We start from the raw sequence: 24,874 nt of genomic DNA, 5'->3' as shown, positions 1-24,874 counted from the left end.
TTGGGGTGGATGTTAGGAAATACTACTTCTCTGAGAGAGTGGTCAGGAGCTGGAACAGGTTTCCCAGGGAATTGCTGTCATCACTGTCCCTGGAAATGTTCAAGAAATATTTAGATGTTGTACTGAGGGAAATGATTACGTGGGAAATATTGGTGATAGGTGAATGATTGAACTGGATGATCTTAGAGGTCTATTCCAACTTTGGTGATTCTATGGATGAACTTGAGTAAATAACAAAGAATAAAAGAAGTTCTGCAATATTCATTTATTGAACTATTTACTGAATTAAACTGTCTAGTTATTCTGTCCTTTAAGACACTGGTTATTTCTGGATAACACACTTCCTTCTCTATTCAGCCATCTTTCATAAATATATGGCTTTATGATTTTGTTCTGAAATATTTCCAGTGAACATCTTCATTGTAGTAACACAACAGTAAATTTGTCTTCAACATTTGTAAAGCCCTCTTTTTTTTTTTTTTTTTTTTGACAGGTTCATGCAACCCTTAGCACATAGAGAAATCATTATTGCACATATGTAGTGGTAATGCTAATTCAGGGCTTGAAGCAGTGATTGTTCACCTGGTAGGAAGGTAGTCAGGTGCAAACGAGGCACCTGTGTGACTGGAGGAGGTGGAGCCAGGATCTATTCCTTTCATTTAAAGGTTGGCAGCAGTGTATCTTGTTTAGAGATCCCTGTGTTCCTTGAGGACGTTATAAGCTGGCCTAAGGTAAGCTGCTTCTTTCCCTTACTTCTCTGGCTGTTACCATCATATTTGAGTGGCTCTTCGCTCACTGAGGCCCATAATCTTACTGCTCTTCTATCTTGCTGCACTTTCCATTGTGTTACATGCATACCAACATCGTTACCAGACTTTGTTTTCAAGACGTAATTCAATGCTTGTCACTGTAAGCTTTGTTGATACTTTCATTAATACTTTTAACTATGAAGATCATGCAATTTATTTATTTTTTCTTTTTTTGAAACCATCACTATGACAATGTCCTGATTATTTCTATTCTTTCTTAAACTGACTGGAAAACCATTTTTTTTGTTATTAGTGATTTAAATATTTTGTTGTTTCAGGTCTGTGCTTCTGTCTTCTTTATTATACTTTATTAATATAGCTTTTCAGAGCATTATTACCCCTGCATTCATTTTTCACTATTAATCATTTTTTTTTCTTTTCCTCATCTAACTTTGTTTTTTAATCTTTGGTCATGTTATTTCTTCCTTATTATGATTTCTTACTGTTTTGTTCCTTTAGATGTTTTCTTCTGTCTTTTTTATCTCATAAAAGTTATGCCAGCATGAAATACCGAACAATACATTTAAAAATAAAAATGAGAAAAGTAAGCTCCTGAAACCAACATTCACATGTTATGCCACAGACTAGTACATATTTCCTATTTCTCATACAAGAGTATATGTAACTGTTACCTTTTGACCTAATACTTCATTACATGAGTCTCCACAAAGCTGAATCAATTTTCAGAGTGGAACTCAATTTACTTGACTCTCTAGAGGGTGACCATTTCACTAAATGTATCTATTGAGACTTTTCTACTACTGTAAGTAGAGAAAGCCCAGTAACTCCAGAATCCAATTCATCTCAATAAATGTAAATGTCTAGGGCAGATGGAGCATTTCTTTCCCTGACTGTGTTTTCTGTGTGCTTGAGTAATTATGATAATCAATTTGCACTCTTTCCCAATTGTGAAATTTTGATCTGAATGATTACTGTCCAAAGAGTGTAGACAAATGTCATATCACATTTCTATTTATACCCTTTGTCTTCTGTTTGTATATATTGGTATTTGATGAAATTTCTTTATGTTCTTTATTAAGAGACTTCAGAAGATATGCAAATAAGTGAGCCAATTTATTTTCTTAAGGGTATGAATCTCCTGAGCTTCAATTTCTTTATTTCATTTTTGGCAGATCAGTTACCTGTTGAAATGTTTCTCTTGGTACTGAACTGGCAAGCTGAAGTATTGGGATTTGGTTTCTCTTGGCAATACCATAGATGTAGACAAAGTTATGTGAAAGATACAGCTACTTGCAAGTGGTGTCCTAAGAATGTCTTGTGTTTAACAGAAAACTTAAAGTGAATTGTGCTTATACACAAAGCAATGAGAGCCTTTTTGAATATCTAACTCATTAAACTCTCATTATTTACTGATGAAGTGATCTGTATTAGCCTTGCATTTTTTTTCTAATTTTCTCTTTCTTCCATTATTCTTATCAGCAAAAACTTTCTTAAGTGCTTGTATTTGTACTCTGTATTTAATTAACTACTCAGCTTATAAAATAAATCAAAATGTGTTGATTAGGAAATAGGTTGTGTTATTTAAATCATTTCCTGAATTTCAGCAGGAAAAGAATTCAAATTAAATAACAACAGCAACACATCTAAATGATGTAGAAATCAAAAATATACCACTTTTCACTCCAGTCATAACAGAATTAAGATTAGAAATAAAGCTCCTAAAATAATCAGGAGCATATCTACTGAGCTGGGCTTGGATCAATTAGCTGATAAAGGAGGGCAAAAATTGGGTAAAATCAAAGCTTTTCTGTATGTACTTATTATGCTTGTTAAAATACGTAAATAATAGTGAAGACAAATATATAAATCTTGAATAAGCCACTTTTTAAATGTTTACATTTCAGAGTGCTGGAAGAATGAAAAAGCACAAAGGAAGCATCTGCAAGGTTATATTCCACATACAGAAAATAATATATCTGAGTTATGAAAAAATACAATTCTTTTTATTGGTGAACAATAATTACTATCCATGTTTACAATATGCAAACAAACCACAAGATGATTATTGTCCAGTAAGAAAATATCAGGCATTTATTGAAAAATTTTTTGTGAAGTCCCTCAAAGATTCACTCTTCCTGGCTAATGGAGAAGTAGTAGAAATAGCAGTAGTGTAATAGTAGCTTAACAAGAAATATGAAGCACAGTCAAGTAAACCTGGCATCATCCAGACTGTGAGGAATTCTGATGTTACTATGCCCTTTTAGCCCTGATTTGTGTTTTGAATTTATCAAATGGGGTGTTCAAGACTAAGGCTGAGACTACTTGTGTACTGAAGGACTCAAAATCTGAAATCCACAATTCATATTTCAGTGGTAACTGTACGGAAAAACACTACTTGCTTTTTGGATCTTTCTTTAACTCTTGGGCTCCAATAAGAGACCAGTGGAGTTTCCAATTCTTTTTCTATATAAGACTTATCGTTCAAGTTGTATAAATACATGATTTTTTTTTATGATTACTTTTCCATTCTTCAGTTTAACTAAACCTTCCATTAAATTAAAAAAAAAAAAAAAAAAGCCACATTTTTTTTCAGAATGGCTATTCTTTACATTCTTGTTTTTCACTCAGGTATGGCAGTACGTTGAAAAAACAAATTTTTTAAAGAAAAACTTGCTTTATGTGCAGCAAATAATTTACATTCATGCCACTTTCACTCACTGTGTAAATATGTTCCAAAGTTCTATTTATTTTAATATAACCCAAAGGTAGTTAGATTTTGGAGTCATTCCAGTAGGCTTTAGGGCCAGACCTATTTCCAGAGGTCTGTAATTAACTTATTTGTGACTGAAATTAGTCCTTGAATGTTTCAGGGTACATATTGCCATTTTATCACATTAAACAGGCAAATAGTAATCTCAGAATAGTGGTCAAATTTAAAAATCCAATCGGTATTTTCAATTGTTTTTTAAATGACTTTTACATAAAAAGACATTGTCTTAGTAATTGAAAGTGCACTGACTGAACCTTTATTTTTCTGATGAAATAATGACAAAAATTATGTATTGTGGTTTGGAGCACCCATGACCAATGGAAAGCTCTGATATTTCCTTTCTTCCAGGAAAGGAATTGAACTAATTTCTGGTAATATATTACCACATAAAATGAGGGAAGTATCTAAAAAATACAGATGAGGAGCTCTATTTAAGACAAGGATGCTGATACTCTTAGATTAAAAATATCTTTCTTTCTATGGGGAGCTATATTTGGCTGGATTTGCTACTGATATATCTTCAGGAATGTTTTTGAAACCCATAGACTGATCTTAAATGACAAATTATACAATTAAAAATATATTAAATATTTGTGGAGGGAGGTGAGGCACTGGAACAGGTTGCCCTGTTGTGGTTGATGCCCTGTCCCTGGACACTTATAAGGTGAGGCTGGATCAGGCCGTGGGGGGCCTGATCTAGCTGTGGTGTCCTTATTCATTGCAAGGGAGTTGGAATAGATGACCTTCAGAAGTCCCTTTCAAGTCTATGGATACTGTGACAACTAAATGTTTTGGTTTTACTATCCATATGTACAAATGTTTCTGACATCTTGTTGACTGCATTAGCTGTTAGTCTACAGGATCAAAAACATGTTATTGTTAATACACTTCTGCTTATCTGTAAATATGACAGCAAATACTAACAGTCCTTGATATCTCAGGAAATATGCCAAAATTAAAAGATATGCACTTTGAAATATTTAAATGCTGGAATCGCCTCCATTTCAGATGGGAAGCCTTTTTTAAAAAAAGGTTCTGATAGGTGGATTTCAGTTTGTCATTCATTCAGACTCACTTTATATAAAACAAAATGTTGGAGATGCATGAGGATATAGCAACGTTGATTGATTTGCACTTTGCCTCTGATGCCCAGGACAGCCCCTGATATTTGTTCTGAATCCCACCTTGATTTGACCTTGCTCTTGGACGGCAGGGTTATCCATATGCTCCTTGTCAACCTGACCCAAAATATGAAGTACTATCTGGTTCTGTGTTGGGAAGGTAGAACTGCTGCTGCTGAGGAAAGATTGCCATACGCTTCAGTGTTTTGTTTAAAGAAAGTTAGTGAATATGCATGTGACTACAAATTATATTTTCCCTCCTTGGCTGCAGTGGGAACTGTGTGTTCCAGAATTTTTACCTGTTTTTTCAGCCCACAGACTGGAGATTGTAGAATCAACAGCATGCCCACTGAAAATGTTGCCAAAAGAAGAGAGACGATTTTTTTCAGAAACATTAGGATTCAGTGATGAGAAATTGAGAGATTTGGCAGTGTTGCTTTTACATTCAGTGGAACGTTCTCTTAAGTGATACCTAGGTTTAGCGTTGTTTTTGGTCTCCATTCATAAAATTAAACAAAATATTTTCTTTGTTCTTTAGTACAATACGAAGAATAAATTTAAATTAACATGTTTTTCTAATACTAAATACTGTGATCAGTTTCTATTCTATACTTCTAATTATGTTCTACATTTGTCTGTGGTACTTTAAATAAAAAAACCCACATTAGAATCAGAGCTTGTATCTGTAAATAAAGAGCCTGTTATGGGTTTATAATCACACATTTTTATGAAGCAGTGTCAAGTTGAGTGAATTTTTTATTTTGTTATTTTTGAAGCTTTCTTTAAAGTATGTTTCTAAGTACTTTAATATCAGATCAATAGAAAATGAGAAGCATTGTTCCAAATTAGAAATAGTAAATACTAACAGAGCTTTCAATCGTTCTGTTGAAGAAATGACTGGGCAATGCATCTTGTGGTGCTGCAATTGTCCACGCTTTTACTGATTTATTAACGTGAAGATTTCTTTAATGATTTATTTATTAATTTAGAAATTGCCATTTTTTCATTCACTTGAAGTTTGAGTTCAAATTGCTGAAATCAATCATCAAATTAACAACCAGTCATACTACAAACTGTATATGTTCTTAATGGAAAACAACAATCTTGTAGATTGTAATTGAGAAAAGTTACAGAAATTAATTTAATAAGGATTAGTTCTTTACATTGTCAGGAAAAGTAATACAAATTTTTAAAACTCTAGTATTTGAAAACAAGCATTAAAAGGTAGTGTAATGTGATCAACATACAGGAAAACCCTGATGAGTATTACTTCCTTTTTTTCTTGGTTATTCACCAGTTTTATATGATTGAGTATTAGCACAGATTTTCTATTTATTTATTTATTTATTTGCTACACCATAAACTTTTATGGTCTGAAGGAAACCATTTCCATGACCCTAAATACATGGTCACAAAGTGTTATGGTAGGTTCTGGAAAACATCAGTTTGAGCAAGAAGTGTTTCATTAAATGCCTGTGCCAGGTATTTGGAGTCTATTCCTGTGTTTGCTCTTTTCTGAATGATCTCAAGGTTTGGTATTTTAATCCAGGAGTAAAGCTGCTATTCACAGGTAAGAAAGAGAATTCTGAATTTATTTTCTACATTGTACGAGCCCAGAGAGTGAATCTTAACTTTGTTCTGTCTTCCCACTTACACTTACTGGCTTTAGTAAAAATTTAGTTTCAGTGGTTATCTATAGTCACATAAAGCGAATAGCTACATGTCTCTATGGATTTTGATGTCTGAAATGAAAGTGTAGTAGTTGCGCTGTTCAATGACACCTAATATTTCTGATTTTTAAATTCTAAATACCCAAATACATGACTGATTAAAAACACTTTCAATATGCATTACTTGTCTTGCATTTATATGACATTTTCTATTAAAAATGCCTCTTCCAATTTTACTTTAACTGGATGATAATCTTTAGTCCAAGTACTCTTATTACAGTGAGTCATCCTTCTTTAAGTGAAAACTTGCTTCTATCGTAGTGGTAGAAGTGCCGCTCTGCTACACAGGGGCTTGAATCCCGGGGGTTGGACTTGATGATCTCTAAGGTCCCTTCCAACCTGCACGAGACTGTGATACTGTGTGAATGCGTTAGGTAAAGTATCACCTGCAGGTAAAGAGCAGTGATCCTGTCTCTCTGCATAGTATTAATTAGACTTTATTTGGCTTACTGTGTACAGTGACAGAGACACTGTGTTCCGGACTCTCCAGTACTGAACACACTGGAAAGAATCTAACAGAGGGCCACCTATATGGTGAAGGGTCTGGAGCATTTCTCCTTTGAGATGACGCTGAGAGACTTGGAGAAGAGGAAGCTCAAATATTAATATATATTGATTGTCAGTGGTGTCCAGTGCTAGGATAAGAGGCAATGGACATGTGATGGAACACAAGCAAAACAGTAGAAAGCACTAAAGATGACTGAGTTGCCCAGAGAGGTGGAGTCTCTCTTCCTGGAGATCTTGAAGCAAAATCATACTAAACTATAAATTTGCATAACTTAGTTTCAAAATACACAGCAGAGAAGGAAAAAAAAAATCTTATTATGCATCCACTGCTAAACAAAAATTATTTCTTGTCTAGACCAGAAATCATTATCTGCACTATTCCCTGATGAAATAAGAACTTGACAGAAGGAAAAACACTACAAATAAAACATTTGTCTTTTATCAGTCAATTTGAAAATTCCAGGAGGACTGAACTGAATTTAACTATAAATCTAATGAGTATTCTTCATTTTTAAAAGGAAAATTAGTATTTTTCTTCTTTTTTTGGTACTCTTTGGTATCATAGTCAATTTGTTAAAGATTAATTTAACTTTTTTTCAGGATTGGGATGTGGGAGAAACTGGTCACATTTCACTCTGAAAAAGGGAACTTTCTGCTGTTTTAAAAAATCAATTAATGAAATATACTGAATGCTATGTTCTTTATTCTCTTAACTTCGTTTAACGTTATTAGTAAAGGAAAATGTAACAGTTAGTGTAGAACAGCTGTTGTCAGGAATTAGGAAAGAAATCAAATGGAAGAATCTTGAATATTTAAAGGAATTTTGATGAATGCACCAAACAGAATCAAACACAACTTTAAAATGTGGAATCATCTTTGTTGATTACCAGCTCTTAATATCCTCTTTAATTTAATGGTTTGTATTAATCTGACTTATCTCCCATTTTCTCAATGCCAAAACTGTAAAGTACTATTTTCTTCCATCTCTTAAGAACCCAATTTAAATCATTGTCCAAATGGAGCTTAATTTGCAAAATATTCCTTCACTGCAATTTTGTTACTATATTTATTAGACCCTAATTCAATTTTATCTTTTAAGGAAGTCTGTATGATTAAAATAAATATATTTAGTTTTCTTATACAAGATCTTCACCCTTAATTAGGATCTACTGGCAATTCTTATGTATTATAATGTTCATCAAACATCAGATATCTTTGAGCTTGAATACTATGGATTTTGTCTTTATTTGACTGATGATTAAATTTCTTTTCTGTTGAAAAGCCATAAAGGGAGGAAGAATATCTTATGAGAGGTTGTAAAGAACAGTAGAAATAGTGTAATTGTGTGAATCTCAATAATAATCATAAACTCTGGAGGTCTGAATGCTGCCATCAGATGTTGAGGTAAACAGGATGTTGTGGCTTAAGGCATTAAAAATAAATTGAAGTTACTCAACTTTTGCTAATGTAAGAATAGTCTTATATTCTGTTTCTCTGTCATTTTCAATGTTGACTATATATGCAACAGTTTAGTATTTGAAATATGTGGAACTGCATAAGTGTTCAAATCAAAAGGTGAAAGTTTATATATACACTGATATTAATGCAAATGGTTTAGTTCCAAATCTCATGAAATACCAAATTAAGCAGAGATTAACAAAAAATGGGACTGAGATATGGCAGAATGGCTATAATTTGAATTGGAATAATGGGCAAAATAGACCTTCATTGATGCATTCTTCATTCTTAATCTGTTAAATTTAGAATGTTTTTACCTCTTTTTTTTTAATGCTTAATTTTTTGGAAAAAATTCTGAACTTAAAATCAGATTCAATACAGAATTGTATTACATTTGATGGGGAAAGAGCTTTTAGGATTTACTAACAAAGGGAGATGTCACCTAATTTCACCCAAAAGAAATAGACCCTTTAATATTTTCCTGTAGAAAACTCAGGAAATTTTCCTACTATTAGAATCTGCATTAGTATCGTGGTCAATACAAATAAGTATCTAGTTCCCTGTATTCATTTTCTGCAGATTACAGATTATGGCATCAGAGGGTATTTGAGGTTTACAGTGAACTACATTAGAAAAAAAGAGTAGAAACAGAGGAAAGCTCTGCAGACTTGCTCCCATAATCTTTGCCCTAAGACTACTTTTAATAAAGGGGAAATAACACAAAACATACTTCAGGGAATATGACATATCTAATGACTGAATAATTTGGCAGAAAGAACATGATAATTCAAACTTCTTATTTATTTTTTTTCACTTTTTCAGCAGGATGTTGAATGCAGTCATGCTATATTTTTTCCCAGCAGAGCTTAAAACCTAGTTTACTTAAACTGAGACAGGGTAGTTTCTAAGCCAAACACTTTCCATAACAGGGATAATATTAATCACTGCAACCAGGGAAATGAAGGGAAGTCTCATGTAGCTTGTAGCCTCTTTAATCATACTTCAAGTTAAGTCTACTTCCTTACTGCAGTGCAGCACAGAGCTAGATATCACCGTCACTGAAAATGTGCCTTTTTTTTTTTTTTTTTTTTAAACAATCCTCTGCAGTAAGTTGACCCTTACAAAAGCAAAACTTATTGGAATTTGCATCCAACTGCAGCTACGCTATTCTTAATAGTACTTAGCAGAGGCATTCCCCAACATGCTCATTAATAATAAGGACATGTGAGAGTTGGAAATAATGAGAAAAGAAGGGACCTGAAAAGCAAAAAGACTTCACACTGAGGGGAAAAAAGTCTGCAATTCACTGCAAATTCTTAATTGACTTCTAAAATTTTCATTGTCTTTATTTTTAATTGTTACATCCTATCATTAAAGACTTTTCTTCCTTCACGAAGTTCTGATACATAGTTAATCTAGATCTATCACATTTTAATATCAAACACATTTACCTTGCCAAGTGGCAAAGTAGAAAGAAGTTATGATATTTTATCTTCTCCTACTGAAATGGAGATTATTTGAAGTATACTGATTACTTTTTGTACCCTGCTTCCACACTAGAACATGTCAATTGAAATCCTCAATAGATAAGATCCTGGATTCTGTGCACTTTATCAAAGAGTTTTCAATCTTAGGCAAGAAATAATAGATACTGTGTGATTTAATTTCACTAGATATACCATCATTAAATTGAATATAAATAAATAAATATCTGTTAACCTTATGATAAATGTAGACTTTTACTGTCTGCAGGTCTAGTTCAGCAGGCTTTGAATGTCTTAATAGAAAATGTATTTGAGTTTAAACAGAATTTAGTATTTTGAGCTTTTGAGTACATTATGATTCCTTGTATCATCACAGTCCTATTACTTCTTCACTGATATTATCCTGGTTGTTATTTTGACATGACGGGTTTCTTACTGCACAGTAGTGATATAAATTACTGCACAAAATTTAGTATACCCGAGAGTTCAGTCTAGTCTGTATCGCCGCTTCTGTTTTCTATTCTGCTACTGCATATAAATCTAAAATCAAGAACATTTTCTCAAACTGGTATCTCACAGAGTTATTTAGGCAACACCAGACAGGAGTAGAAAAGGTAGGATCTTCAAGTCCTTTTCCTATTCTTTCTTTATCCCTTCATAAATTGAAAAAGGGTGAGTTTTATTTCAGAAATTATTAAAATCATTAGAATATTTTCTAGCGTGGCTTTCTCAATAGTTTGGTTTATTGACTCTCCCATATTAATTTCAGATTAACTCCCAGTTTCAGCTGAATGCTGAAAAGCTGCATCATGTCCTAGGAGCTGGCACACAACTAAGTAATTTCCTTTTTCTTCAGTTCATACTCCAAGTTGAAGCAAGTAAATTTACTAATTTGTTCACAAAAATGAAATATACTGTTTTCAAAATGACATCCAATCATATCCATGGTATTGTAAAATGGATGGTGGATTAAAAGAAAAAACAAATCAAAAGCAAGCATAAGAACAACAAAGAAATTCAGGGGCAAGAGGCAGAAATTTTATTTTTAGCAAGAAACTTGTTAGTCCTTTCATTTAATACATTTCTGGAAGGTACTAATGTGCAATACAACCACGTGCAAAAGAAAAATCAGAACAGAGAGTTCACACAGAATCTTGCATATATTGGCCTGTGAAGTCCTCTTCCATACCCACTCTTCATGTTAGAATATGTTTTTGTTATAAAGAATTTCCTTCATCTACTTTATTACTTGGATGTTAGATCTAGGAAGGATTATTCTATTTACTCTGTTTTTCTCAGAACTGCAAAGAGTGGTAGTGATCTAATATCAACATAAATGATTTGAAGTGAGGTTAAAAGATTCATTGTATAGATTGTATAGATCAACATTCTAAGCTAGATAATAAAACCTCAGAACAATTATAAAAAACATAGGTCCTGTTTTCAGACTATTGACTCAAGTAATTGCAAAGGCATCATATAGAGTGTGTCATCCTTCTTCTCCCCTCAGTTAGCTCAGTCTTGTTGAAGCATAAATTTATTCTGAATACACAGTGGGAATTTTTTTAAGTGTTATCAATATTTCATTAGATTGGCATATTGTTGAAAGTGAGAATGTGTTGCTCATCTTCAGTTACTTATCAGACTGTGCATTGCGAGTGATATGTTTATTAAAAAACACATTTTAAAATTTGCAGAAAGGCTTAATGAATTTAAGACATTTTTTTCAGGATAGTGGCAACCTGTTGTTACTATATCTGGGCAGAGCAGACAAACATTTAATTAAAGTACTGAGGTACACTGAAAAATATTACTTTTCAGAAAATGACCTACTGCTGAGACTTCATTTCTCTTACAGTAAAAAATGCATGTAAATTTAATAATTTTCTCTAATGGATCTCAGTTGAGTAGAAAATAATTGCTTAATGTAATATCAATTTATTAAAAAGCAGCGTTGTTTTGGGTTACAGGAGCACTCTTCTTGTGTCATCCAACCAATCCAAGAATAACCTCATAAGGAAGAATACATTACAGCTGATCAAAGAATCACTATTATGAGTCTTTAAAATCCAAATTTTCTGTGAAGAAAATATTAGTTTAGATTTCATTGATATCAGCTTTTAATTAAAACTGCTCTTGTCACACATGTATCCAAATTCAAACTTGTATCAGTACCCTGCTCACAGATTTTGGCAGAATTACAGTCACTGTGTAGTTAACCCATTCATGTAAGATTCCAGATCATACAAGAAGTCATGCTTAACTAATTAATTATTAAAAATAAGCTAAATTCATGGTCAGCTCTAAAGCTTTTTGAATATGCAGTTCTCAGTCATGTTCTTTTTAAATTATAGTGCATATATATAGTATAGCTTATATATATAAACAAAATGTTAAGGAAACTGTATGCATGCTGGTTTATGTTTTGAGGGAGTCATCTCACTTCATAGCAGCTGGTATGATGCATGAATTGTACACTTTGGATTTGCAACAAAAACTGCATTAATGATGAAAATTATGGATGATTATTCATCAATAAATAATAAATATCCCTTGCCACGCAAAAAAAAAACCAACAAAACAAAACAAAAAACAAAAAAACCAACACTTGTAGGTGTAGTGTTTGTTTTCCTAATAAATCCTTTAATATCATGGAGCCCTGCTTTTCTGGAAATGGCTGAACACTTCTGATGTTAAGAGATTATTGAATTCTTCATTTTACTTTGGTTTTGGTGTGTACATGTCTTTATTAAGTTGATTTTCTTGCTTTTACTTTTCCAATTCTCTTCCCCAGGACTGAGTGAGAAAATGGCTGCGTGGGGTTTGGCATCCTGTCAATGTTAAACCACAGAAATAGGTAAGTTTGAACTATGAAATCAAACCAATTTCAGGCACTGAAATACTGCTTGTTAGTTGGTTCATAGATACTTAAATTTTGCTTAACTTAAATTTTGGTAAATGGCTCTTCAGTGTCTGAGAAAATAATATGTCCATTAAAAAATAACAGATCCTGGTACATAGAGCATGGAAATAAAGGGCGTACACTTCTCAGGGATAATCATTTCCTTGTCTATGTTTTCTGTGGTTGAGAGTTAACAAATTTTTATGTCTTTGCACAAAGTATTATTCTTGTTTCGAGACCAGTTCAATTCGTGTAATTTTCTGTCTCTTTGCCCATAAAGTGAGCACAAACCAAGATGAATCCTTTTTTTATGTTGGTTGCTCTGAAAGTGATGTCTCCTCTTTATTTCCATGGAAACTACAAAAGATACAAAAACGTAAAAACACTATTTAATAAAGCAAATTCTCAGCTATGAAACACTGCTTTTCAAAATGATTGAAAAACCATTAGTTAGGCATTTTAGCCAACAATGGAAATGGTAACCTGCTGTTTCATAGCTGCTGTGACAGCATCATTGCTAGAAAAATGTTTCTTGTGCAGTCCATCTTTCATCTTAAATGTAAATCAGAAAGCATAAAATCGGAATAATATTGTGGTTGTGGTAAGATGTTCCAGCCAACTTTGGCAAGGTGCTCAGCAGTGTCCAAATCTGTACTGAGCCTGGAGCTATTGTAAAAAGGTTGTCTACTTCTCTGCCCTGACTCCAGAATTTTGAGCTTCAGCTTAGTCCACATCATGATGTAGCAGTCAAATTTTACTTTCTGTCCAGGTTACAAGAAATCCAAAAGGATATCCCCTTCTTATCCCAATTGATGGTGCATGTCACTTTACTCACTGAAGGTTACATCTTGAACTTTCTCTTTGTTAGGGAACTCTCTTGTTGCCACTCCATTGTACTAGCATTTCAGTTCTGGTTTGTAGTGCTAAGACTACAACTTATCACCAGTAACAATGAAATCTGGGAAACTGTCACCTTCAGCCTTGTATTGGTTCAAACTTGCATACAGTGCTCTTTCTGGGAACCACATGGGATAAACCTAATGGTATTTCAGTGCTGCCACTGTCATTTCCAATGCATTGAAGCTAATATTTTGCTCTGTGCACAGTTCCCTGGTTGCAATCTGCCACTGCACATGGATGAGCTGATCAAGTTACTCTTTCTTTCATGGTGTGACAGCTATGCATTGTCATCCAGAGCATGGCTTGCTTTCACATCACTGTTATCTTTGCAGAAATATACTGCCTGCCACCTGACCATGCTCGTATCCACTGTCTGGTCTCCATAAACATTCAGCAAGTGTCAATGAATGTCAATGGGTGCAATATTTTTTTGCACAGAGGAATTCCACACGTTTCATTCATACTCTTTTCTGAAAACTTAGAAGCCTACTTTGAAATTGAAGGACAGTGGCTTGGAAGCACACCCATACCTGCTGCCAGGCAATGCTCCTTGACAAGGAAACAATACCCCGTTTCCAAGAGAATTTTACAGTTGTTGACAAATGAAAAACCTAACAATTCTAATATGCTTCTTTTGTTGGTATGAAAGGTCACTTTTCTGCATCAGTGAAGCTGAACTCTGCCTTCTATGCAATATCAGACCTCAGTGGAATGAAATGGATAGAAGCAAAGGAACTCTGCCATCAAGAGAAAAGACATGTCTTTATAGGTATGAAACCTAGCCAGTGGTTCAACCAGAAGGATTGTGGAAAAAACTATGGAGGGAGGGGGAAGGTTTTTTTGTGACTTTTTTGTTTTCCATTTTGTTTTGTCTTTATCTCATTAGTTCATTTTTTTCTTAGCAAACCACTTCCTTCCTATTCCTCCCTAGTCTCACTTCACTGCACTTGCAAACCATTCCACTACCCAACCTCATCATGCAGTCTATTCACCTTGTAACAAAATAGTATGTGCTTCAATAATTCTACCATATTCCCCCGTGACCAGTAAATCTGCTCACCAGTTTTTTGTGTACTTGAAAAGATGGTGAGAGAAGTTGGGATGGAAAGAGAGATGGATTTCTGCATAGCATTTCTCAGTTTTTAGGAAAGCCAAAAATAATTAATAGCCAAACAAAACACAGTTACTGTCCATGCACAGAATTAGAAAGGTACTGAAAATAACTGTCAGTAATGGCAACATAAAAATATCTTAGGTAATTAAGAGCAAGTATTATTTAAAGAGCAAGTATTATGTAAAATGTGTAAGAATTGAATGTTCTGTTAAAGTATGTGCACGTGTAATTTTTCCTTATACTTTTATATGTAAGAAGAAAAAGTTCTGTTCTTCCTTCTCTCTCTGTTCTTTCTTTTGTGATTTCTCTTTTCTCCTTCCCTTTCTTTCTAGAGACTTCTGAAGCAAAAAGGACTTTATGACTTCACCTGAGCTTTGCACAGAACAATACCACAAATCAATTTCTGTGTTCTCTCCATCAGAGATAGGCAGGGGGGTTCATTGCATTTATAACTTGCTGCAACGTTTATTGTGGGAAAGAAAAAGAAAAGAAAAAAAAAAAAGGAAAATAATACATTTGTGACTAGAACATGTGCAACAATGGATATCTCATCATTTCTTTAATGCATTTTTCAGTACCTTTCAAAACAAAATCTAATACACATACATATACATATACGTATTATTATTATTATTATTTATTATTATTTATTATTATATTTATTAATATTATTTTTATTATTATTATTATTATTTTCTGAATGTCTCAGAGCTGTTGAAGAGCTAACAATCATTCAGTTTTTGGAAAAGTTATGGAACAAAGTAAAGCCAGCAAAATAATTCCAGAGAAATAATTCTGATGCCTGGGAGTGAAAAAGGTAGCAAATAGGATAGCGATGGAGTTCACTGCAGGACATAACAGTAACAGTGATTCTGGCTAAAGCCAGTGGTGTTTTACTGTAATTGTTGCTAGGTGATCTAACGTATACTCTTCTACTATAATGTAGCCTTTGGTAAAGCCTGGCTATCACCTGACTTGCTTTAACCCCCTGAATGACAAAAATGTGCAATTTTAGAAGTGACATTACTGATCTATTTGCAGAACACATCACCTGCCACTTGCTACATTGCTTGGGAGGGGGATCCATCAAAAATAAGCTGCAGAACAGACATAAGGAGATTTTCTTTCTGCTCACTGGCTTCTTTTCATCTTCTCTTCTTATGTTTCAGTAGATATTTTTCCCACTTCCAGGCTTCATGCTATAGCAGTGGTGCTGAATGCTGATGAGGGTCTGCTTAATACAGCTCCAGGCAATGCAGTACTTCTGATATCAGACTAAGCTTTCTATAGTCAGAGTATTTTCTTTGGCTTTTAAGAAACTCCAATTAGTGAGCACGTAAACATAATAACTAAAGGAAGAAAATATTTAATAAGCACTTAAAAGGAAAACTACTGAGACTAAAATACTAACATAGTGTGATCACATCTATGACGCATATGGTATGAGCAGTCTGAAAACTGTATCTAAGGTTAGTGTTTATTTTCTTGCATTTTAATGGCAGATTTTGCTCTTACTTTTCTTCCTTTCTTTCTAATTACACTTAATCTATCCTGCAATTACTTGCAATCTGTACTGTAACTGTATATTTTAGATTTTAAAAATCAAATTGTGTTACTCATTAATCCAGCAGTGCTATCAGGAGTCACAAAAAAGTGTGTGGTCCAGTGCTGCATAGGTCTAAAAACAATTAGACTTTGACAAGTACAAATAATATTTACATTACAAATGGTCAGAACCTGCTAGGATTAAATCAAGCCTGCTTGAAAAGTCATGTTTTAAATATAGATCACATTGCCGGGAAAAATAAAAATAAAAAATTTGGAAGTTCATTCTTCCTTTCTTAAACATTAATAAATATTGATTATTGCAGGCGGTACGCTTTCAAAATACAGAACTGATTATTTACACTATATGGAACCAAAATGAAAATAATTTCTGAAACATTTCAAAGTGAAGGACTCCAAAGAATCCCTATATTTCATTTTGGAATACAAATATGGATCTGAATTTTGAAGCTCAAATTTGGGTTTCTTGAGGAGGAAATATCTCTTTTTACAAAAAAAAAAAAAAAAAAAAAGAGAGAGAGAGAGATTTTAAGAGAGAACATTCAATCAAATAATCATCAATCTAATAATTAAATGAGGTTTAGCATGTATAAGATGTAAAGAACATACATAAGAACATCACATGAGCTTTATTATGCACATTTCTTTCTAAACTAAATGAAGACATAAATGAAGATGAAAATTGGTGCAGTTCAAATAACTTCAAATAAAATTTTCACATTAACTTCTATCAGTTTTCAGGTCCAGGCCTACCCAAATTCAAAATGGGAAAAATTCATTTTCAGTAGTCTGAGCTTTAATGGTTTTCAAGCAGAATCAGAATTTTAGCTTTTGACTTATGATTGAACTGCATGTTATTGTAAACCTACATAAGGACCCCCCCAGGTGATGCCACTAGAGCAGGTGAAACTTTTAATCGAATAAGTCAGTCATATACCTCTTGCAGAGGCAGCAATCAAATTTCATGCCATCTGTTTTAGTATAAAGAAATACAGCCAAGTAACAACATTGTATTCAGACACATTTCTCTAAGAATAAGAAGGGTGTTGGGAATCAAACAAATTGTTAAAACTAATCTGAATTTACAAAACTAATTTCAATTGGATAAAAAGAATACTAAGAAATTGGATCTCAAGGGAAATATATTTCTGCACCCCTTGGTTATATGAAGATTTTGCACGTATTCTCATCTTCTCTTGTGCAAAAATACCAGTTGCAGTCAAAAGAATAATTCGCAAATACGGCCTTTTAAACACATGCACCATAGTCATCAGCTCATAGGTGATAGATAGCTGAGTATTCTGCCTGAGTCTATTCCATGGGATAAATCTCACCTGGCTTATTAATGTGGTGAAAACTATGAATCTCATTATTTTAAGCTCTGACTGCTGGACACAAGTTTTACCACAACTGCCGTGAGAAATATATATATATATAGAGAGAGAGAGAGAGTACTAACATCTGTAACTCCTACCTTGAGACAAGCTTATGGCAGTCATCTGTTCTTGACAGTTTTTCTCAATAACTACTGTGAGTTTAGAGCACCTCTTTGTGGTATTTTAGTAAGATGTTACTTAACAAAAGAAAACAGGAGAATGTGTTTCTTACATAAATGCAGACACCAACCTAAAGGATAAAATAAAACTATGAGAAATAAACTGAGATTCATCACTAAGAAAATGCTAGGAAATATTAGTGCAATTGTTAAAGTAATGGGAGAGTAACAGTAAGCAGAAGAAAAGAAATGGCTTTCCTGTCATTCCTCTGTTGATTTTGCTCTAGTACATAAAATTCAGTGTACAACAATGTACAACAAAAATCTACTAGAAGCGTTCTTACGTTAGAAATGATAATAATGCTGAAGGATATTGTTGCTTTAATAATATATATTACACACATCTCAAAAGTTACAGGGAATAATATTCTCTGAGATCAGTGAAACCATCTAAATACAGGTGCAAAAGATTTAATAAATGTAACTAGTAATATAAATAGTATATAATAAATGTTATGTTTAATGATGTTTCTTCATATTACCCACTCAGTTCTTCATTGGTTAAATTACCTGCAATTTTTTTTGCTCATACAGGAATGCAAAAGAAAGCACAAATCATTCTGGGAAGAAAGAGTGCACATCTTGCCTTCTCCCAATGGTCAAGATTTTCCCAGATTTTGAAGCATATCAGTTTCAAGGCAGCATGATTCTGGGTTTTAAAGGTGAGGTGTTCAGGTAGCAATATCTGTGCAGCAGTTCAAGGAATTATATTTAGTTGTACTGTACAAAATTAGCAGCTACTTTTGAATCAATGATACATTTGGAAAGTGTTCTGTTACAGAAATTAGCTTGAAAATGAAATGGAATTGAAGTGAGCTTGTGTAACAGATTTTTAAGATTGTTTTTCTAGGGGAGAATTGCCTTCAGTAAACTGCTGTCAAACTTCTCCTTTTTTAAAATAAATTATACATTATCTTAAGAAAGTATAAACCTATGATAGTTCTAGTGTTTCATTGCAGAGACCTAATAAATTCAGCTAAAGGAAGGGAACATGAAGTTAAAAACAGTGTATAAGCTCTTGCAACTATAGGTGAATTATAGCATCGGTATGAAAGATCTCCCTAGTACTACAGTCATCATTAGCTAGTTACATCTTTTTGCGGTTATTCACCCAATAAGTAATGAGTTTGCTTTAAATATTCTAATATAAACAACATAAAAAAATTTGGATGTAAGAATTCTCTGTCCTTGTGCTGGTAGGGGAGTTTTCTATTTCATGCGTGCTATTAAATAAACCAGTTCTTAGAAGCAGGAATTTTATACAGTGTGAAACATTTACACTGGATATTCAAGCACATTTCAGTATAAATGAACATTTATCATTTCTTAATCTTAAAACCCCTTAATTGTCCCCTAACCAGCATTTACATATAATGCTTTTGTTATTATGTCAAGTCAGCCTTTAGACTTTTTTCCTATTATTGCAGAGGCTGCTCTTGTGAGGATTATAGCATATGATAAATATGGAAAGATAAGAGATTTTTGTATTTATTCTAAAGCTTAAGTCAGCTTTCCTGCTTTTTAAGGCATCAGCTTCTATTTGAATTTTATCCAAATAGCCAGACACTGTGTGAAAAATGTCTTACTATGCAAAGCTATGAGATGACCATGGAATTTAGAGAGTATCTTCTAACCATTGGGAATTTCTAGAGAGAAAACAAATCTTAATTTGTTTTAATAATGCTTAAGTTCCATGCAGTTATCTGAAATAGATTTTTCTGTAAGATGTGGAAGACATTTTGTTTAGAAAGAATTCTAGAGTCATATTTATCTCATTTAACAAAGTAAATCTGATGTGAAGTTTTCTTCACAGATAAGACAGTGTGCTAGATCCTGAACCTTACATTATATAGATCATATTATTTCTTTAAGAAACAGAAAGTTAAGTAATTATCTATTCCTATGCCTACAGTTTTCTATGCAATATTAAGCTGTCCAGTATCATAGGATATGAATTTTAAATGCAGCTGTTAACGTCTATCCAATACTGGATACAGACTTTAAGTCAGTGTTAAGTGATACTTCAGTGTTAGATAACAACATTCAACAACAGGTTTCAGTTGTGTTAGAAAGAGGACAAAGTAATCATAACAAATTTGTTTACTGATTTGTTTTGGTTCTTTTCCCTTCAGAAATTATATGTGCAATTGCAACTTGATTGCAGTTTTCTAGAATCTATCATTTGTGAAATAATATCTGTGAATTATTATTTGTCTGTATCTCATTCAGAAATAGTTCATTGGAAGAATTACACATTTACATTCCTCAGTTAGAGATGTGTCTGCTGTCTGTGGATAAGGACAACTGCTAAAATTCACAAGATGCAAAGAGGTTCCCAAACAGGCCCTAAATACCAGTTGTAAAGCAACACATGCAGCAGACAGAAGACATAGATTTGACTTTGATGTCTATGCATAAATGTGTGTTTTGAAAGTCTGTAAGCTTTTAGAAATTTTTATATACAAAATGTTCTTTCATCATACACTTGCTAGAAAAGTTATTTCTGAAAAAGGACAAAAAAAAAAAAATGATGCAAATGCAGGCTGAAAAAAAACTGTCGTGAAATATTAATGTTTCTTCTTTGTATTTTACCAAACTGACTTAATTTGAAATATCTGCATCTGCCGCCTGCTAAGACTAAAGCTGATAATGGTAAGGATTGTGCTTTCAATAGAGATGTTTTCAGATAGGTTGAAAATGAATCAAGAAACCAAACATGGAAAACCAAACAACATTATCTATTCTGTTTTCACTGCATATAACTGTTGTGTAATGATTGCCAAGAAGGTGCATGCCATTAGCTCCATCTATGATATACCAGAGAAAAAAAGAAAAAGGAAAACAAACCAAACAAAAAAAAAAACAAAAAAAACCCAAAACAAACAAACAAACAAAAAACACCGTATATTATTTTAAGAGTGATCTATTCAGCATTTCCTCAAACTCCTTGAAAGAAAGATCAAGTTAAATGAGTTATTCTCATATTGCCAGTGTTATTCTGGCAATCCTTACAGAGGTAACATAAAGGAGGAACACAGTTACCTAGCATCCAAAGAGTTAGAGAAACAGTATCTTAGGCATTAACTTGGAGGTGGGCATTTGTCAACATGTGCACTAGACTGCCTGCACTCTTCTAGTATTCCATATAAATTTCTGAAGAGAAGTAGAACCACATATGTCTATAAGAGAGATAACTTTCAGTGATCCCTGTAACCTTGGATTAGGAACCAAGATAGCCAGGAGACTGTCTGTACTATGCTTGAGCTAAACAAATTCTCAAAATGGAGAGCAAAACAACCATTTTCAAAACTGGCTAGATTCCAAATGGCAGTGCAATTACTTCAGTATTGCATCTAGAGAGTGTTTCTGAGGAAGATAAGTTTTCAAGCTTTATTCAGCCTGTTTTCTGCAGTGCCTTAATAGTCCATAGAACTGTAATAAATGTGAATAAATAGGCACAAAAACAATTTTAAAAAAAGTTACATTTCAAATGAGTATTTATATGAAATTGCATGGTCATTTTATTTGCAGTGGACTGCAAACGAGAGAAAAAAAATCATACCTCCATATATACCGTCATTAGAACTCAGAGGTTTTAAATGTAATGAGTTGTGTTCACATCAACATGTTGTGTGATCTGGGAGATCCCTGTGTATGTCTCATGTGCATGACTTTTTCCCTCATTTGAGACTATTAAAATTATTGGGTAATTGAATCATTTTGCATTTGTAAGAATTGTTGATTGAGCAGTCTTTAAAGACTTTGTTGATTTTAGTCTAATCAGTGTGCATATTCATTTATAAAGTTATTAATTGGAAAGTGTTATTTGTATTATTTACCTAACAAACAAATCACAGACTCTTCAGTGAGCACACAAACTCTTTCATCTTTTCTCTCTTTGTAACTTTGCACTTCCCCTTAAGTTCATGATACTCTCCACATCCATACTTAGCTGTATTTATTCTGGTTCAGATTGTCACTCTACGGCATTTGTTCTGGTTCTTTGAGCAGCGAGGGAGCTGTGACTGTAATCAGTGTATTGTTCCCTGGCCACAGCCTGTAGCCTTGTTTACCTCTTCTTTTTCTCCCCCACTTTGTTTTCCCCATGTACCTCACATGCTTGTATTCACTTCTGGCAAGACTTTGTCTTTACAGATGGTAATTTTACGTAAAAGTGATTGCAAGGATAAAATAGAGACAATGAGGAAGCCCTGATAGAATCAGGGTACAAGGATTATTATTCCTTCGGCATCTGAAAATTGAAAAGCAGTCTCACACTGCTTTCTTCTATAGGCACTAGATGGCAGCATCTGTCAGTGTTGTGTTGCATAAGGATTTTCATCGTGGGTTAATTCTCATTCCATTAAAGATGCAAAACTCTCAACACCTTTATAGAGAACGTTTGATTCGTTGAATATGAATCCCACTTCTCCTCCAAACCAAAATGCATTCTACCTTAAAATCCATCAAGTACTCTTCCATGATGACTCATGGAAGTTTTTTCCTGACCCCTGTGTATAATAAAACTTGAATCTGCAAAATGCCCTTCTATTTGCTAAATGAATGAAAGTCTGGCGGGTGATCCTGTTTTTAAGTAAAGTAATTTAAAAATTCATATAGTTCCAAAACCTATAATTTAAACATGTACTATCTTGTGTACTAAAATGAATATTCTTCTGAATATTCTTCTGAATATCCATTTGGATGTTTCTATAATATCTGCATCAGAGATGTCCAAAAGTTAAATAAATGCAGGCAAATATTTCAATAACTGTGATTTTAATATCTTTAAGACTGCCAAGTAATGATTTTACTTTATTTTTGGCATATGGTTATTTTTTCATATATCTCAGCAACTCTGCCAGAAAAATACATTTAAAAAAAAAAATGCTAAGGAATATAATGGATTTATTTTTATTTTTTTTTTTAATTCACTCACTGTTTAGAGTAAACAGAATTATAAGCAAGAGACCAGAAAGCAACAATTTTGGGTAAGCTGCAATGACTGATAACAGCTCCGAAATACTGAATAATCATAATGTGTAATCATATGGGTAGCTGTCAGAACACAATGAAAGCAAATAGCATACCTTCAGGTACAAACAAATTATCCATGTGGAATATTTCTGAGTAGTTCTGTAATACTGCTGTCATATACGATTACTTCACTTCAAACAATACTAATATGAAGGAGTACTTGAAATAATTGCATTACAGATATAATTTTCACTTATGAAACATTATGCCTATTTCTTTTGTCTAGTATTCTCAAGAATAAATTCCTGATTCTTTCTTTAGAACAGTATTATGGCTATTTCAATTCTTATTTTAGATTTAACTAATATAAAATAGTAATAGTGCAATGTTTTTCTTCAGACATTTATTGATAATCACATATTTTGCTTTTGGCTGTTTTTGTTGGGTTTTTCATTCTTTGTTTGCTTGCTTGCTTTTTTATTTTATTTTTTCCTTTAATGCTACGTGCAAAATTCTCTCAAAAATTTTAAGAGTGAGTCACTGGGATAGATGAAAACTCAGTATAGATTAATTACTATGAGAGTTGCTTCAAAAGTAATCTCTCCTATTTTATTATCACCATTGCAGGTGGAGATTTTTATAAGCCTAGCTTGCAGGCTCTTGATCATCGCTGGTAAATGTGCATGGATAATAATGGTGACTATGTTGAAAATCATGTTTTGTAGCTGGTATCAAATAAAGCTCAAGTGCTCTTCATAGATGTTGTAATTTCCATAGAACTAAATAGGGGGCATTACTTTCGTAGTAACCTGCTTACATGTTTAAGTCAGTTAAAGGTATTAGAATACTTAAGAGCTCAGAACATTTGAGAGGTGATAAAAATCTCTCTACAGTTACAACTGAGTTTGATTTGCAGAAAAAAATGAGGTGAAAGAACAAAAGTGAAAGTAGAAATTGTATACACTTTTGAAAACTGCATTTTTAGAGAGAGTGATTATTTTATTTTGACACAGTTTCACCTGCTGAAAAAAAAACATCACCATCAGAGATTTGACAAAAGAACTGAGTTAATCTGATTTCAATACCGTTCAGCAGTCTGTGTGACTGATGTTTGAAAATACTTAGTCTTTGTGAAAAAATACAGTGAGAATGACAGAAGTGATTTTCATCTCAGGTGTCAGTGAAATGCATAGACCTTGGCTGACAAACATTCAGAGTCCTCTGAATCTCGTAATAGGTATGTTTTTGGCAAATAGTGATACTGTGTGTATTTCAGTGCTATATGCACATTCTTTTTCAGTGAAAGATTTTTTCTACAGTTTTTTTCAAATAAAAATGCCATAAATTTCAATATTATTTCCAACTAACCAGTAGATTTGATAGTAAAATTGTAATCTGAATAATTTTAATTAAACACGAATCCCATTACCTTTTCAAAAGAACTTAGGTGTATTTATCACTTGTGATTCTGCTGTCTTTGAATAATCAGTTGCACAGTCCAGTCACTGTAAGGATTAAGTACAAAACTGAAATGCATTCCCATTCATCTACATAAGCAGATACTTAGGCAGTATGTTAGTTTTAGTTGAACATATATAATGATTGTTAACATTTTTGTCAAGATGTTCTATGCCTAAAAGGCTTTTTTAATTTGTTAGTTTGTTTACAATTTATTTTTTGTATTTTTGTTTTTATTTTTTGTAGAGATATTTTGCCAGTATTTGTATTATTTGACACAATATGTGTTCTCTCTTTTAGGCTGTTAAATGCTCAGAGAAACAAAGGCATTTATCCACAAGAGGGGGCTAATACTCTTATTAAGAACTGAAGTTGCTAAGCTGTTTTACTTTTCCCATGATGTGCTGGTCATCTATAGCTCAGCAATGAGTCAACACTTGCCTAATGGATTTTATCATATGAAAATACATATTTAATTAAAATAAAAAGAGTTTTCTTAGGGGTTTAACAGACAAAATTTAAGCACACAACCCTTAGAAAAGGAATGACTCTTAAGGAAAAA

At 33.1% G+C, this 24,874-nt stretch overlaps 1 long non-coding RNA gene across 1 annotated transcript; it reads left to right on the top strand.

Annotated features, from left to right (window-relative positions):
• Nucleotides 1-511: 511 nt before the first annotated feature.
• Nucleotides 512-15,347, top strand: LOC107314980. The gene is made up of 4 exons (XR_001555698.2): nucleotides 512-731; nucleotides 12,635-12,697; nucleotides 14,292-14,411; nucleotides 15,089-15,347. It is a non-coding gene; the product is annotated as an uncharacterized LOC107314980 (long non-coding RNA).
• Nucleotides 15,348-24,874: the final 9,527 nt, after the last annotated feature.

The sequence above is a fragment of the Coturnix japonica genome, chromosome 5 (genome assembly GCF_001577835.2).
Source record: "Coturnix japonica isolate 7356 chromosome 5, Coturnix japonica 2.1, whole genome shotgun sequence".
NCBI lineage: Eukaryota > Metazoa > Chordata > Aves > Galliformes > Phasianidae > Coturnix > Coturnix japonica.
The sequence above is the reverse complement of the archived record's forward strand: the minus strand, read 5'-3'. Positions and strand labels throughout refer to the sequence as shown.